The sequence below is a fragment of the Heterodontus francisci genome, chromosome 5, assembly GCF_036365525.1.
Source record: "Heterodontus francisci isolate sHetFra1 chromosome 5, sHetFra1.hap1, whole genome shotgun sequence".
In the NCBI taxonomy this organism is placed as follows: Eukaryota; Metazoa; Chordata; class Chondrichthyes; order Heterodontiformes; family Heterodontidae; genus Heterodontus; species Heterodontus francisci.
The window spans coordinates 189,558,508-189,573,708 of NC_090375.1; positions in this window are offsets into that span (position 1 = coordinate 189,558,508).

Here is a 15,201-nt window from a genome sequence, read left to right on the forward strand (position 1 = left end):
CAGGGACCCTGGCTAATTTTCCCACTAACAATGCAAGTGCAACAATATTGCACGTTCGCCTCCAAGTCATCCTGGCCTGAATCTATATCGCTGTTCCTACACTGCCGCTGGGTCAAAATCCTAACAGCACTGGGAGTGTACTTTCACCACATGGACTTCAGCAGTTCAAGAAGGTGGCTCGTCGCCACCTTCTCAAGGGCTAATAGGGATGGGCAATAAACACTGGCCATGCCAGCAACGCTCACATCCCATGAAAAAATTAAGAAAGCAAAGGATGTTGCAATTGCAACTCGCGGCCAATTGCAGCTCGCGTACCATCTCCTTGCATGGTACCAGTTAATTCAGCATGGGCAGGAGGTCAAACCTCTGTCCATCTTGATTTGAATGGCTCGGGCACTCTGCTTTAACCAACTGAGTCTCTGAAAGATCCATCTCTTTGACTTTTGATTACGTATCTGACAACTTGGAGTAAATGACAAATCTGAGTGGCAGTATAACCTTTCTTAAAATACAATAGTTCCTTGAGTGGAACTGCAAGTTTAATTAATCAAAAAATAATTATGTCTGGGAATTATGTGAGCGGTGGAGATAGTGAATTGATAACTTGCTTTTGCTTCAGGTCAGACAGCACATTATCAACAACTCTCAATCATGTCAGTGCTTTCCTAGCAGAGACAAGCCTCATTACTTAACTAATAAACTATCTCTCTGATAGTTAATTATAAGCCTCTTCTTTTTTTAAAAACAAAGCTGTTTCATTAGAACTTTTTTAATGATCTGTTGCAAAGCTCTTTTAGCATCAGACACCAAGTAGTTGAATATCATTAATAAAAGTTAATACAACCCCTTAAGGAAGTGAATAATAATTAATTTTCTCCTTTTTTTCAATTAGTGCTTGATTTGGACAGACACTGATAAATGTACAAAGGTGATTTAGCCAAAGAAGCTGAAAATTGTATTCCGTATAAGAGTTAGGTTATCTTCCTTAATGGGAAAGATACAAACCTGCTTATCATCAAACTGGAGATTTCTATTCAAAATCATGAGGGGTTTTGTTAGAACAAATAAGGAGAAACTGTTTCCAGTGGCAGGTAACCAGAGGACACAGATTTAATGTCATTGGCAAAAAAACAGAGAGGGGTTGAGGACAAATTCGTTTATGCAGCAAGTTGTTGTGATCTGGAATGCGCTGTATGAAAGTTTGGTGGAAGTAGATTCCCTAATAACTTTTAAAAGGGAATTGGACAAATACTTGAGGGAGAAACATTTGCAGGGCTATGGGGAAAGAGCAGGGGAGTGGGACTTATTGGATGGCACTTTCACAGTGCCAGCACAAGTATGGTTGAATGGCTTCATCTGTGGTGTACAATTCTATGATACTAAGATGAAACCATATTCGTTGTCTCTGAATCAATTTACATTCAGGTTTGTTTTGCTTTCTTTCATCGTATTTTTACCACTAATTGAAACCATTGAAACTGCCCACTCCTACACAGTTGCACAGCCAACAGTATAGCTAGGAATTACACTTTTTGCATCACATGGGTGGAGTTTCTATTCAATATTCATTCTTATTTTATGGTTGGCAGTCCAAAGTCCCATGGTTAACCTTCTGCTATGATACTTTGGGAAACTTCCTCAGCTCTCCCATCTCTGACTTTCCCACATCTTCGTCAGAATGTTAACATTCAAACAAATGTGCATGATCGCTCTTCCCAAAGGGTGTAATCCCTTTTCCCACATCTCCTCTGGATTGACTGTTATTCCTACCTTTTTATTTCAATCTTCTGAGCTCCAGCTCAGTGGTAAGACACTTGCATCAGAGTCAGAAAGTTGTGGGTTTAAAAGCTAGGCTGATGTCCCAATACAGTAGAGAGGGGGAGCTGCACTGCCAGAGATACTGTCCTTTGGATGAGATGTTAAGCCAATACCACATCTGCTCTCTCAGGTGGATGTAAAAGGTCCCGTGGTGCTATTATAAAGAAGAGCAGGGGAGATCTCCCCAGTTTCTTGGACAATATTTATCCCTCAACCAACATCGCTGGATAAAAGCAACCGATCTGGTCATTATCTCATTGCTGTTTATGGGAACTAGCTGTGTGCAAATCGGCTGCTGCATTTCCTACATTACAACAGTACTTCATTGGCTGCAAAGCACTTAGGGACAGCCTCATGTCATGAAAGGTGCTGTATAAATGCAAATCTTTCATCTCTGTTCAAATCTCTATTTTGCTGCAGATTCTCATAGTCTCAGGTTTACCAATCATTATCATACTTGAAACCAAAGAGGTAGCTAGTCAACGGGAACTATTCGCCTACACTTTCCAAGTATTTGTTGATGGTGGGGAACCTCGCCTTTTACCAGTACACAGGCACACTGCCTCATGTTAGAGTTCTCATATACTGGCTCTAACAGGATGTGGCTTGTTTGTGGAAGATATAAGGCGAGGCCTATCAATTTCCGAATGGGCGATTGTGGGCCAGCGATGTAACCTGGATCACCCCCATCCACCCTGAAGAAAACTCAGGTCATTCATTTCTTTCAAAATGTTTCTGGATTATCTCCCCCTTGTTTAGGGGGCTGCATGGAACATGGCTGGCGTCTGAGGTTGGAGTGGGAATGGGGGTGGAGTTTAAACATCCCCTGTGCTGGGCAGATTCTGGAGTTCCCAGCCTATAAATTTGATTCGAACCAATATGGCAGCAACCTTAATCCCAGGGGGGAAGGCAATAACCCACCCTTTGTGTTCGATTGCACATTTTTATCATCCACCGTTTTCCTTGCGATCGTCACCATGCAAACCAACATACCAAAAAAAAGCATAACATATAAATAGAAAGTTTAAAATTAAGCTGCTTCTATGGTGCATTTGTCTGTTGAGGACTGTTTGAGGTTGCAATCTGTTAGCAAGAACCAGGCATCCTTTGGAGTGACCATTGTTATGATGAAACTCAATGACTTTGAATGCGTACAGATCATATCATTATCTATAGTGGTGACATAGTTAAAAATATCCACCAAATATGTTTCTTAGTGTGCAGCAAACTTAGTTTATAACCATTTAGACTGCGGTAACCTGGGTTTTACTTTACCTGTGTTGCTCCTTAGTGCTCAATATTACGATTGATGATAATCTCTTCAGTTAATGAGTGAAATGCTTCAAGGAACTAAGTATTAAGTACTCATACCTAACTTTTGGTTAGAGCAACCAATTAGGACATAAAAATCTTTAAGAGCAAAAAAAGGCAATTTTTCCCCTTGAAAGACAGCAGTTTAGGATTGATCTCAATCCCTAGTACCTGCCTTCTGATCATATCTGTGGATCCTTTTGCTCTTCTGAAACACAGTTAGTTGCCTTTCACTTCAATGGAACTCACTGGTAACATTCTACCAGTCAAGGGAAAAAAGACTCCAACTAGTTTCCATTCTTACACCCAACTGTAGCAAACCAATTTTCGTTGGGGTGTTATTTAGGTTCGACTGACTACGAAGGGTTGATTTTCTGATGTTGTGCTCCCAGTGGGGGTCTTTGCCCAGCAGGAGCATGTACTGAAAATTCAGGTGCAATGCTGAACAGTGTGGGTCGATTCTCACTGCCTGTGCCTGGCCTTAGCGGGGAGGTAATGGCCTAAAAATGAAGATGGTGTCCGCTTCGCCTCGTCAACGGCCTCCATTTTGAAAGGGACTTGCTGCCAGGCATCCACAGCACTCACCTATTTCAGGCGATAGGCCCCCTTTTAATATGGAAATTAGGGTCCTGTGACATAAATAGGCCTCCAATTTTAAGTCGGAACTGGTCAGAGCCTGCGCAGTGCACATTCTGACTAGTTCCAGGGGCGAAAGAACTGAAGAGGACCGCCAAAGTTAAACGTTTGATTATTTTTTGAAAGCCATAGAGGAGCAGGAATGCTCCACAAACGTAAGCTGGGCCTCTGCTACCCTGTGACAACAACCCCAACCCACCTCCATCATCACGCCACCCCTACCCACTGTTCCAGCCTGATCTTAAGGCCTCAAACCGGTAAGCTACACTGGGACAGCGGTTTGACGTCCCACAGGCAACATGCCAGCGTTAACTATGGTTCAGTGGGTACTACTGTTACCTCTCAATTGGAAAGTTTGTGGGTTTGAGTCCCACTTGACCAGTCTAAATGTGAACTTTAGGCTGACTCTACAGAGGGGTTGCTGAACTTTGAATGCGACATTAAACTGAAGCCCTGTCTGACCTCTCAGGTGGATGTAAAAGATCCCATGGCACAATTTTGAGGAAGAGTACAGGGGTTCTCCCTGGTCAGTGTTTATCCCTCAACCACGATCGCTAAAGCAGATTATCTGGTCATTATCATATTGTTGTTTCTGGGATCTTTCTGTGCACAAATTGGCCACTGCATTTCCTACATTACAGCGGTGACAATGCTTCAAAAAAGCATTTCATTGGCTGTGAAGTACTTTGGGACATTGTGAAAGGTGCTATATAATTGCAAGTTCTTTCTTTAAATGAGTCCAGGGCCCCAAAACCACTTTGTAAGGGTGGGGTCACTTTGCCACCGGAATGGACAGCCAGTCGCCCAGGTAAAATCCAGATTTCAGTCGAGGCTCCCTGCTAGATGGGGGGGGGGGGGAGGGGAGTGCAGCTGGAAAATTACCCCTTAAATGTAAAGCATCACAGTTCCATTTGGCTTTATTTGCCTGTGGTTTATTGACAGTGTATTCCCTTAAAACCTCACGGACTAAGTCTAACTTAGCTACGACAGCATTCCAGTGAGCCGCAGCGTACAACAAGCAGTGAAGACTAACAAAGACCATTCTGATTCAACCTGACATTATTGCTCTGTGAAACCGAGGGGATAAAATGGTTTGTGTGTGACTATGTGAATTGAGAGTGAGTCATGTAAGCAGTGGACTGCAGCATAGTGTTTTAGTTACTGCGTTAGTAACCCAGTGGTCGAGGCACTTAATATAGATGAGAGTTCAAATTCCACTGGGGCAATTTCAAATTTAGTTGTTAAATAAATCTGGAGTAAAAAGCTAGGATCGGTAATCATGACTATGAAACGACCTGATTGTTGTAAAAACCCATTTGGTTCATTAATGTCCTTTCAGGAAGAAAATCTGCCATCCTTACCCAGTCTGACCTATATGTGACTCCCAAACCCATCTCTTTACTGTCCTCCAAAATGGTCGAGCAAGCCACTCACATGGGCAATAAATGTTGGCCTTGCCAGCAATGCCCACGTCCTATGAATGAATAAATAAGAAAAAGAATGAAACCAGATCAAAATGAGTCCTGATCATTTCACAATCTTGTTTACTTTAAAATAGAATAAATTGGAAACAGCTTTGTATCTGCACAATTCAGATCCCATCATGCGCTATGCACTGAGGACACCTGCTGGCTGGGCCTCCCAGGCACAGCTAGGTAGCACTGCACCAGGTTATTGATGGGAATTAAATTCCTCAATTCACATAACCCTTTTTCTATGCAGGCTATTAAAATGCAGCTTTTCGTGAATTGCATCCTTCATCTTTTACTTCAAATAGCAACAAAAAGTCATTTATTTTTAAATTGTCTTTATTTCATTCCTTCGGTGAATAAAACTAGAAAATGACAGAATTCAGAACCCAAAAATAGGCCAATCGGCCCATATGGTCCATGCCGACATTTATGCTCCACATAAGCCTCTTCCCACCACTCCTTATCTTATCCTATCAGCATAACATTTTGCAATAGGTTTCATTTGGTGTGGAAAAATAGAAGACTATTATACATTTTTCTGCAGAGACTTCAGATTTATTTAACAACTAAATTTGAAACTGCCCCAGTGGAATTTGAACTCTCATCTATATTAAGTGTCTAGTCCACTGGGTTACTAACGCAGTAACTAAAACACTATGCTGCAGTCCACTGCTTACATGACTCACTCTCAATTCACATAGTCACACACAAACCATTTTATCCCCTCAGTTTCACAGAGCAATAATGTCAGATTGAATCAGAATGGTCTTTGTTAGTCTTCACTGCTTGTTGTACGCTGCGGCCCACTGGAATGTTGTCGTGGCTAAGTTAGACTTAGTCCGTGAGATTTTAATGGATTACGCTGTCAATAAACCACAGGCAAATAAAGCCAAATGGAACTGTGATGCTTTACATTTAAGGGGTAATTTTCCACTTGCACTCCCCTCCCTGATGCCAGAGATCCCATAAACACCTTACGCCCCTTAACTAAGCTTCCTTTCACTACTTGTTTCACAGTTTCAAATGCCATTTCAAAGACCAGCTTGCTGGAGCAATATGTTGCAGGACTCCTATTATTGTTTTCCTTTTCTTGGGATATGGGCGTCGCTGGCAGGGCCACACAAATGCCAGGCAATAATGATCTCCAACAAGACAGAATCTAATCTTCTCCGCTTGACATTTAACAGCATTATCATCGTTAAATCTCCCACTATCAACATCCTGAGGGTTACCATTGACCAAAAACTGAATCATACAATCATAGAAAGTTTACGGCACAGAAAGAGGTCACTTGGCCCATCAAGTCTGTGCTGACTGAAAAACAATCCACCCATTCTAATCCCAACTTCCAGCATTTGATCCGTAGCCCTACAGATTACGGCACTTGAGGTGCATATCCAGACTCCTTTTGAATGAGTTGAGGGTTTCTGCCTCAACTACCCTTTCAGGCAGAGTTCCAGACCCTCACCACCCTCTGGGTGAAAACATTTTTCCTCATCTCTCCTCTAATCTTTCTATCAATCACTTTAAATCCATGCCCCCTAGTCACTGACCTCTCTGCTAAGGTAAATAGGCCCTTCACCTCCACTCTATCCAGGCCCCTCAAAATTTTGTACATTTCAATCAGATCTCCCCTCAGCCTTCTCTGTTCCAAGGAGAACAACCCCAGCCTATCCAATCTTTCCTCATCTCTGCATTTTTCCAGTCCTGGCAACATCCGTGTGAATCCCCTCTGTATCCTCTCTAGTGCAATTACATCCTTTCCGTCATGAGGTGACCAGGACTGCACAAAGTACTCAGGTTGTGGCCTAACCACTGATTTATACAGTTCCAGCATAACCTCCCTGTTCGTATATTCTATATGTCGGCTAATAAAGGAAAGGATTCCATATGCCTTCTTAACCACCTTATCGACCTGTCCTGCTACCTTCAGGGATCTGTGGACATTTACTCCAAGGTACCTCACTTCCTCTACATTTCTTAGTATTTTCCCATTAATTGTGTATTCCTTTGCCTTGTTTGACCTCCCCAAATGCATCACCTCACACTTCTCCGGATTGAATTCCATTTGCCAATTTTCTGCCCATCTGACCAGACCATTAACATCTTCCTGCAGACTACAGCTATCCTCCTCGCTATCTACCACACGGCCAATCTTTGTCATCTGCAAACTTCTTGATCATGCCCCCGACATTTACGTCCAAATCATTAATATATACCATAAAAAGCAGGGGGCACAGTACTAAGCCCTGCGGAACGCCACTAGAAACAGCCCTCCAGTCACAAAGACACCTGTCAACAATTACCCTTTGTTTCCTGCCACTGAGTCAATTTTGTATCCACCTTGGTGCATTTCCCTGGATCCCATGAGATTTTTTTTTAACCAATGTGCCATGTAGGACCTTGTCAAAAGCCTTGCTAAAATCCATGTAGACCACATCAACTACACTACCCTCATCTATCTTCCTTGTTACTTCTTCAAAAAATTCAATCAATTTGATCAAACAAGATCTTCCCTTAACAAATCCACACTGACTATCCTTGATTAATCTGTGCTTTTCTAAGTGACAGTTTATCCTGTCTTTTAGAATTGATTCCAATAGTTTGTCCACTACTGAGGTTAGACTGACTGTCCTGTAATTATTCGATCTATCCCTTGCTCCCTTTTTTAAACAGAAGTACAATGTTAGCAGTCCTCCAATCGTCTGGCACCACACCTGTATCCAGTGAGGACTGGAAAATGATGGTCAGACCTTCCGCTATTTCCTCTCTTGCTTCTTTTAACAGCCTGGTGTACATTTCATCCAGCCCTAGTGATTTATCAACTTTCAAGGATGCTAATCGCATTAATATTTCCTCTCTCCCTATGTTTATCACATCCAATATTTCACACCCCTCTTCCTTAACTGCAATATCTGCATTGTCCCCCTCGTTTGTGAAGACAGACGCAAAGTACTCATTCAGAACCATATCATCTTCCGCCCCTACATATAGGTTACCTTTTTGGTCTTTTATGGATCCTACTGTTCCCTTAGTTATCTTCTTATGCTTAATGGACAAGCCATATAAATAAGGTGGCTACCAGAACAGGTCAGAGACTGGGAATTCTGCGGCAAGTAACCCTCCTCTTGAATCCTCAAATCCTGTCCACCATCTACAAGGTACAAGGCAGGAGTGTGATGGAATACCCTACGCTTGCCTGGATACGTGTGGCTCCAACAACGCTGAGGAAACTAAACACCATTCAGGACAAAGCAACCCACTTGATTGGCACCCCATCCACCACCTTAAACATTTGCTCCCTCCACCATCGATGCATGGTGGCAGCAGTGTGTAACCAAATACAAGATGCACTGCAGCAACTCACCGTGCCTCCTTTGACAGCACCTTCTAACCCATGACCTCTACCACTTAGAAAGACAAGGGCAGCAAACGCATGGAAACATCATCACCTGCAAGTTCCCCTCCAAGCCACACACCATCCTGACTTGGAACTATATTGCTGTTCCTTCACTGTCACTGGATCAAAATCCTGGAACTTCTACACTAACAGAACTGTGGGTGTACCCGCACCAGATGGACTGCAGCAATTCTAGAAGATGGCTCACCACCACCTTCGTAAGGGCAATTAGGGATGGGCAACAAAAGCTGGCCTTGCCGCATTCCATGAAATAAATTTTAAAAATAATAAATAAATTATTGCCCATCCCTAGTTGCCCTTGAGAAGGTGGTGAAGAGCTGCCTTCTTGAACCACTGCAGTTCGTGTGGCGAAGGCTCTCCCACATTTGTTCGAGGTTGGTGACTGAGCTGTATGTCTGATTTATATTACATGAGATTTTATTCTATGTTGGCTCTTATTTATTTTGTGGGTCAGCTAATAGGAAGAGGAGGATTTGCTGAAGTGAACTGATGCATTGAATCTGGTCTCATGAATAAGAAACTTATCTTTTAGTTCTTAACTATATTTCTCCTTCACATTACCCCCTCCCCCACAACCAATGCCAGCATAATCCCCATCTTTAAGCCATGTACCCTCCTGTCCAAGAGTCTTCACATGTAGACCTCTCCGTTCCTCCAAGGAAAGTAGGCCTACTACAGGTGAAAAAAAAAACTGAAGAAGGTTTCTGGAAGGGAGTAGGAAAAATAAACAAGCAAATCGGAACATAACACAGAACATGGAAACAGGATGAGGCCATTCAGCCCCTCGAGCCTGTTCTGACATTTAATCAGATCATGGCTGATCTCTATCTTAACTCTATTAACACACCTTGGTTCGGTAACCCTCAATACCTTGACCTCACAAAAAGTGTTATCGATCTCAGTTTTAAACTTTTCTGTTGATTCCCAGCCTCTACAGATTTTTGAGGGATAGAATTCCAGATTTCCACTGACCTTTTGTGAAGACGTGCTTCCTGACATCACCCCTGAATAGCCTAGCTCTAATTTTAAGGTTCTGCCACCTTATTCTGGACACCCCCACCAGAGGAAATAGTTTCTATCACTCTCTCTACCCTATCAACTCCTGTAGTCATCTTAGACACTTTAATTAAATCATCCCCTTAATCTTCTATACTCAAGAGAATACAAGCCTGGTCTATGTAATCTGTCCTAATAATTTAATTCTTTGAGTCCCTAAAGGACTCAAGAAAATTAAACGTTTGAGATATAGCAGAAAATTGATAATATAGTTGACAATGGGAGATATTTGAAGAGGGAAGAGCAAGCATCTAAAGCAAATTTTGCAACATTAGATAAATAGTATTATAAATATTACAGGCTAGAAACTGCTGCTGGTGATGCCACTATATAAAAGCCTCCAATAATGATGCTCAGTAAATCCTCTGTAGCTGCTGGAGTGCGTGACCATCTGGGTTTCCCCATCTCCCTGCACAGAAGCAGTTATTTTACATTTGCTGCCTTCCTACAGCATCATACCTATCACCAGGAATTAAATACAAAGATCGATAAATAGGAATCCACTCACACAAAACTCCAGATCTCTATTGTCCCAGCCTTATTAAGACCACCATTTAAGATCATCAAGTCTTTACATTCTTAATTATTTGAAGTGTATTTGTGTTAAGTTATTAATAGAGCTTCATGGTGATGTTTGCATGCAGTCCTACCAGCTGCCTCAGCTCCAGGGTACAAGGCTGGCTCAGTAGGTTGCACTGTTTCCTCCAAGATTGGGGGTTCAAACCCTGCTCCTGGCACTTGTGCCTGAAATCTGGGCTGATAACCCTGTGTAGTACTAAGGAGGTTCTGCCTTTTGGATGAATCATTAAACTGAGGCCCTGCTTGCCCTCTCAAGTTAATATTAAAAAATCCCATGCCTCTATTTTGAAGAAGAGTGGGAGAAATCTCCCTGGTGTCTGGCCAATATTTATCCCTCAACCAATATCACCAAAAAAGCAGGTGATTTGGTCATTATCACATTACTGCTTGTTGGAGCTTGCTGTGCACAAATTGGCTCCCACATTTCCTAAATTACAACGGTGACGACACTTGAAAAAGCATTTCATTGGCTGTTTTGAAATGTCCTGAGGTTGTGGAAGGTGCTATATGAATGCATGTTCTTCAATGGATTTGTAGCTTTAGAAAACCATTGAGTAATTGGTTCAGTTTGCTTTTCTGAATGTTCCTTGTTCTTTATTGGTAGCTGCCCGTACATGTCTGTACCTGAGCATATCACCACAATTAACTTAGCAACAACATGTTGCATTTATATAGTGCCATTAATGTAATCATCAGGGAACTCCTCTTTGCTGACGATGCTGCTTTAACATCTCAGACTGAAGAGTGCCTGCAGAGTCTCATCGACAGGTTTGCGGCTGCCTGCAATGAATTTGGCCTAACCATCAGCCTCAAGAAAACGAACATCATGGGGCAGGACGTCAGAAATGCTCCATCCATCAATATTGGCGACCACGCTCTGGAAGTGGTTCAAGAGTTCACCTACCTAGGCTCAACTATCACCAGTAACCTGTCTCTAGATGCAGAAATCAACAAGCGCATGGGAAAGGCTTCCACTGCTATGTCCAGACTGGCCAACAGAGTGTGGGAAAATGGCGCACTGACACGGAACACAAAAGTCCGAGTGTATCAGGCCTGTGTCCTCAGTACCTTGCTCTATGGCAGCGAGGCCTGGACAACGTGTGTCAGCCAAGAGCGACGTCTCAATTCATTCCATCTTCGCTGCCTCCAGAGAATACTTGGCATCAGGTGGCAGGACCGTATCTCCAACACAGAAGTCCTCGAGGCAGCCTACATCCCCAGCTTATACTGAGTCAGCGGCGCTTGAGATGGCTTTGCCATGTGAGCTGCATGGAAGACGGCAGGATCCCCAAAGACACATTGTACAGTGAGCTCACCACTGGTATCAGACCCACCGGCCTTCCTTGTCTCCGCTTTAAAGACGTCTGCAAACGTGACATGAAATCCTGTGACATTGATCACAAGTCATGGGAGTCAGTTGCCAGCATTCGCCAGAGCTGGCGGGCAGCCATAAAGACGGGGCTAAAATGTGGCGAGTCGAAGAGACTTAGTAGTTGGCAGGAAAAAAAGACAGAGGCGCAAGGGGAGAGCCAACTGTGCAACAGCCCCGACAAACAAATTTCTCTGCAGCACCTGTGGAAGAGCCTGTCACTCTAGAATTGGCCTTTATAGCCACTCCAGGCGCTGCTTCACACACCACTGACCACCTCCAGGCGCTTATCCATTGTCTCTCGAGATAAGGAGGCCAAAGAAAGAATGTAGTAAAACATCTCAAGGCAATTCACAAAACCATCATCAGCCAAAATCTGACACCAAGCCACATAAGGAGGTATTAGGACAGGTGACCAAAAGCTTGGTCATAGAGGACGGTTTTATGGAGCAATTTAAAAGAGGTATGAGGTAGAGAGGCGAAGTGGTGTAGGGAGGAAATTCCAGAGCTTTGGGATTTAGGTAGCTTATTAATTACTTGAATCAATCAGACAGTAAAAGTCAGAGTCATAGCAGCACAGCATGAGGCCATTCAGCCCACTGAGGCCATGCCAGTTCTCTACAGAGCAATCCAGTCAGTCCCATTCCCCAGCTCTATCCCCATATCCCTGCAAATTCATTTCCCTCAAGTGCTTTTTTGAAATCATTCCTCATCCAAACTTCCACCACCCTCATATGCAGCAAGTTCCAGGACATTACCAGAAAATTTCATGTATATACACATTTAATATGCAACATTTAAAGTGTGAAGTAAGCTATAACTAAGACTTAATTATTTGGCTATACCTATAATGTAGTAAACTGAAGTATTTTGATGTAAGTTGCAGGCTTTCATGTTGATGGCAGGGACAGTTGTGGCAGGTGTTCATGGTCAGAATTTTCAATACTTTTAATATCTTTTTATTAAGAATTATTCTTTGCAAGTTTCCAGATACCTGCTTAAAAATGTATTGGAAGAAAATAATTTTCTAGAATTCCCATCATTTAAAAAAATTAATTTCGCATTTACATCTTCCCAGCTTTTTCCCTCCACCTCATCACTCAACAGTCCACCAGTCAGTTGCATGGTTTGGAAGGATCATGGAACAGAGCAGTGCGGTGTCTTGACCATGCTTTATTGGCGTTGATGACTGGGAGGAGCTTGCTACCAATTGTTCAAAATGATGACAACTTGTCCATCAAGTTGCATCATGCTTTGAGTCCAAATGCCTTAATGATGATGCAGAGCGGCGGCACAGAAAGAAAGAAAGAAAAGGAAGTAAATGCTGCACTCCGGATCCCACTACCTCGTGGGACGACCTGCCACATGTGCCCAAAGATCTGCGGGTCGAGAATCAGCCTGTTCACTTACCCGAAGACCTTAAGTAGACATCATCCTCGAATTGAGGGACAGACGACGAGGACTGATGTTGATTCGTGTGTGTAAAAAGTACAAAAATTGTTCACACAAATCAATTGCCTGAAGTGCTGCTTGCTGAGTTCACCTCGTGCGTGTGTTTAATCTCGCATTGCTACTCCTTTCAGTATTGCTGTGCCTGTGCATATTATCAAGTGATACAGATGGTGAAGAAATTACAAGACCTCTATCATCCCGAAGCATGCTTTCAATCTTCTTGATTTGTTTTTGTGTGTGTGAATGTTTGGCATATTGTTTTTCTTAAAATTCCCCCATACGGAAAAGTACAGTCCCACATTTCCAGACCTGCATCATTGCTACCATCACCATCACATTAATATATATTTTCCTAGTATCTTTAATGTAAACTCTGCTGCCTGTGTCCTGACTCACACCAAATCCTGTTCACCCATCACCCCTGAGCTCGCTGACCTACATTGGCTCCCAGTTAGTCCTGTTTCTAAAATTCTTATTCTTGTTTTCAAATATCTCCATGGCCGAACACCTCCCTGTCTCTGTAATCCCCTCCAGCCCAACAATCCTCCAAAATATCTGTGCTCCTCTAGTTCTGGTTTCTTGAGCATCCTCTATTTTAATCACACCACCACTAGTGATCACACCTTCAGTTACCAAGGCCTAAGTTCTGGAATACCCTCCCTACACATCTCCAACTTGCTCTCTCTCTCTCCTCCTCTAAGATTTGCCTTAAAACCTACATCATTGACCAATCTTTTGGTCATCTGCCCTAATATCACCTCAAGTAGCTGGGTGTCACATTCTGCTCCATGATGCTCCTGTGAAGTGCCTTGGAGCACTTTATTATGCTAACGGTACTACATATATACAAGTTGTTGTTGTTAGTGTAAACAAGTCCCAAGGCACTCCACACTTAGATGAAAGGAGAACAGACACTTTTCTCCCCCATAGAGAAGCACCTTGTCATCATAGAGAGAAAGAGAAAGCAAGGAAAGACAGAAAGCACTTTACAGCCAATTAAGCACTTGTGAAGTGCATCAACTGTGGTAATATAGGGATATCTCTTCTGCTAGTTAAGAATGGCAGACAACTTTATTATTTATAATTCAGTCGTTCAGTTAATGTATATTTCATGAACCCCGATATTTTGTTATCGTGCTTAAATTGTTTGAACCCATTTATTTCCAGAGATTCTCAGTAAAGCTTTGCAAAGGGTCATAGTGCCCAAGGATGGCTCCAAGACATCCATTGGGAAACAACTCCTCTTCCTCTTTATTTTAAAAATAACATTTCTTTTCTTGCACCCGGCTCATTTTTCAATCTCAGCTGCTCTATTCAGAGCTAGTAGTCTGGCAATTCAGACCCAGGGCACATGGAGCAGTAGATCTGCTGAAGGGGATGATGGGGAGATGTCTGCATGTAGGCCTGGATGACATTATGAGTGCCACCTTTTATAATCCACAAATGGTTAGGAAATCGTTGCATTGATAAGTGGTTACAGTTTTGTAAAGTCTGTTGTGCTGCAGAGTTTAACTGCATTCACAAAAAACTGGCAGTTTCCTGACAATAATGGTAGATACAATGTCATGTAACAGGATGGGAAAGGTCCTGCAGCAATTTTCGTGGAAGACTTCAGGTGTATCGCATTGAGTGATGTGAAAAAAAAGTATACAGGAAATTATTTAAAAAAGAAGCCTTGGAATTATATAGTGCCTTTCACAAGAAGTACCTCATTGGTCCTAAAGTATTTTGAGACGTCCTGAGGTCATGAAAGCTGCCATATAAATTGTTATGGAAGTGCTTCCATTTTTAAATTTTTCTTTTTGAGGACTTGTGTTTAAAACTGAAAACATTCCATGGATTTTTTTACAAGGTTTACTGAGAGGTCTTGTTTGAAAACAACATTTACTGGAAGTCACATGCCTTAAGTTCAATAAACAACAGAAACCTCAGAGACTTGGGGAAAATGTTTACAGAGAAATGACATGTCAAGATTTATGATGGTCAGGAGGTCGCTTTCAGGAGATTGTTTTGATTTTCTGGTTGGGTTGTGGACTGTTTTGAGTTAGTTGGAGGTCAGCCTGCCAAGAGAGAAACACCCAGCTCAT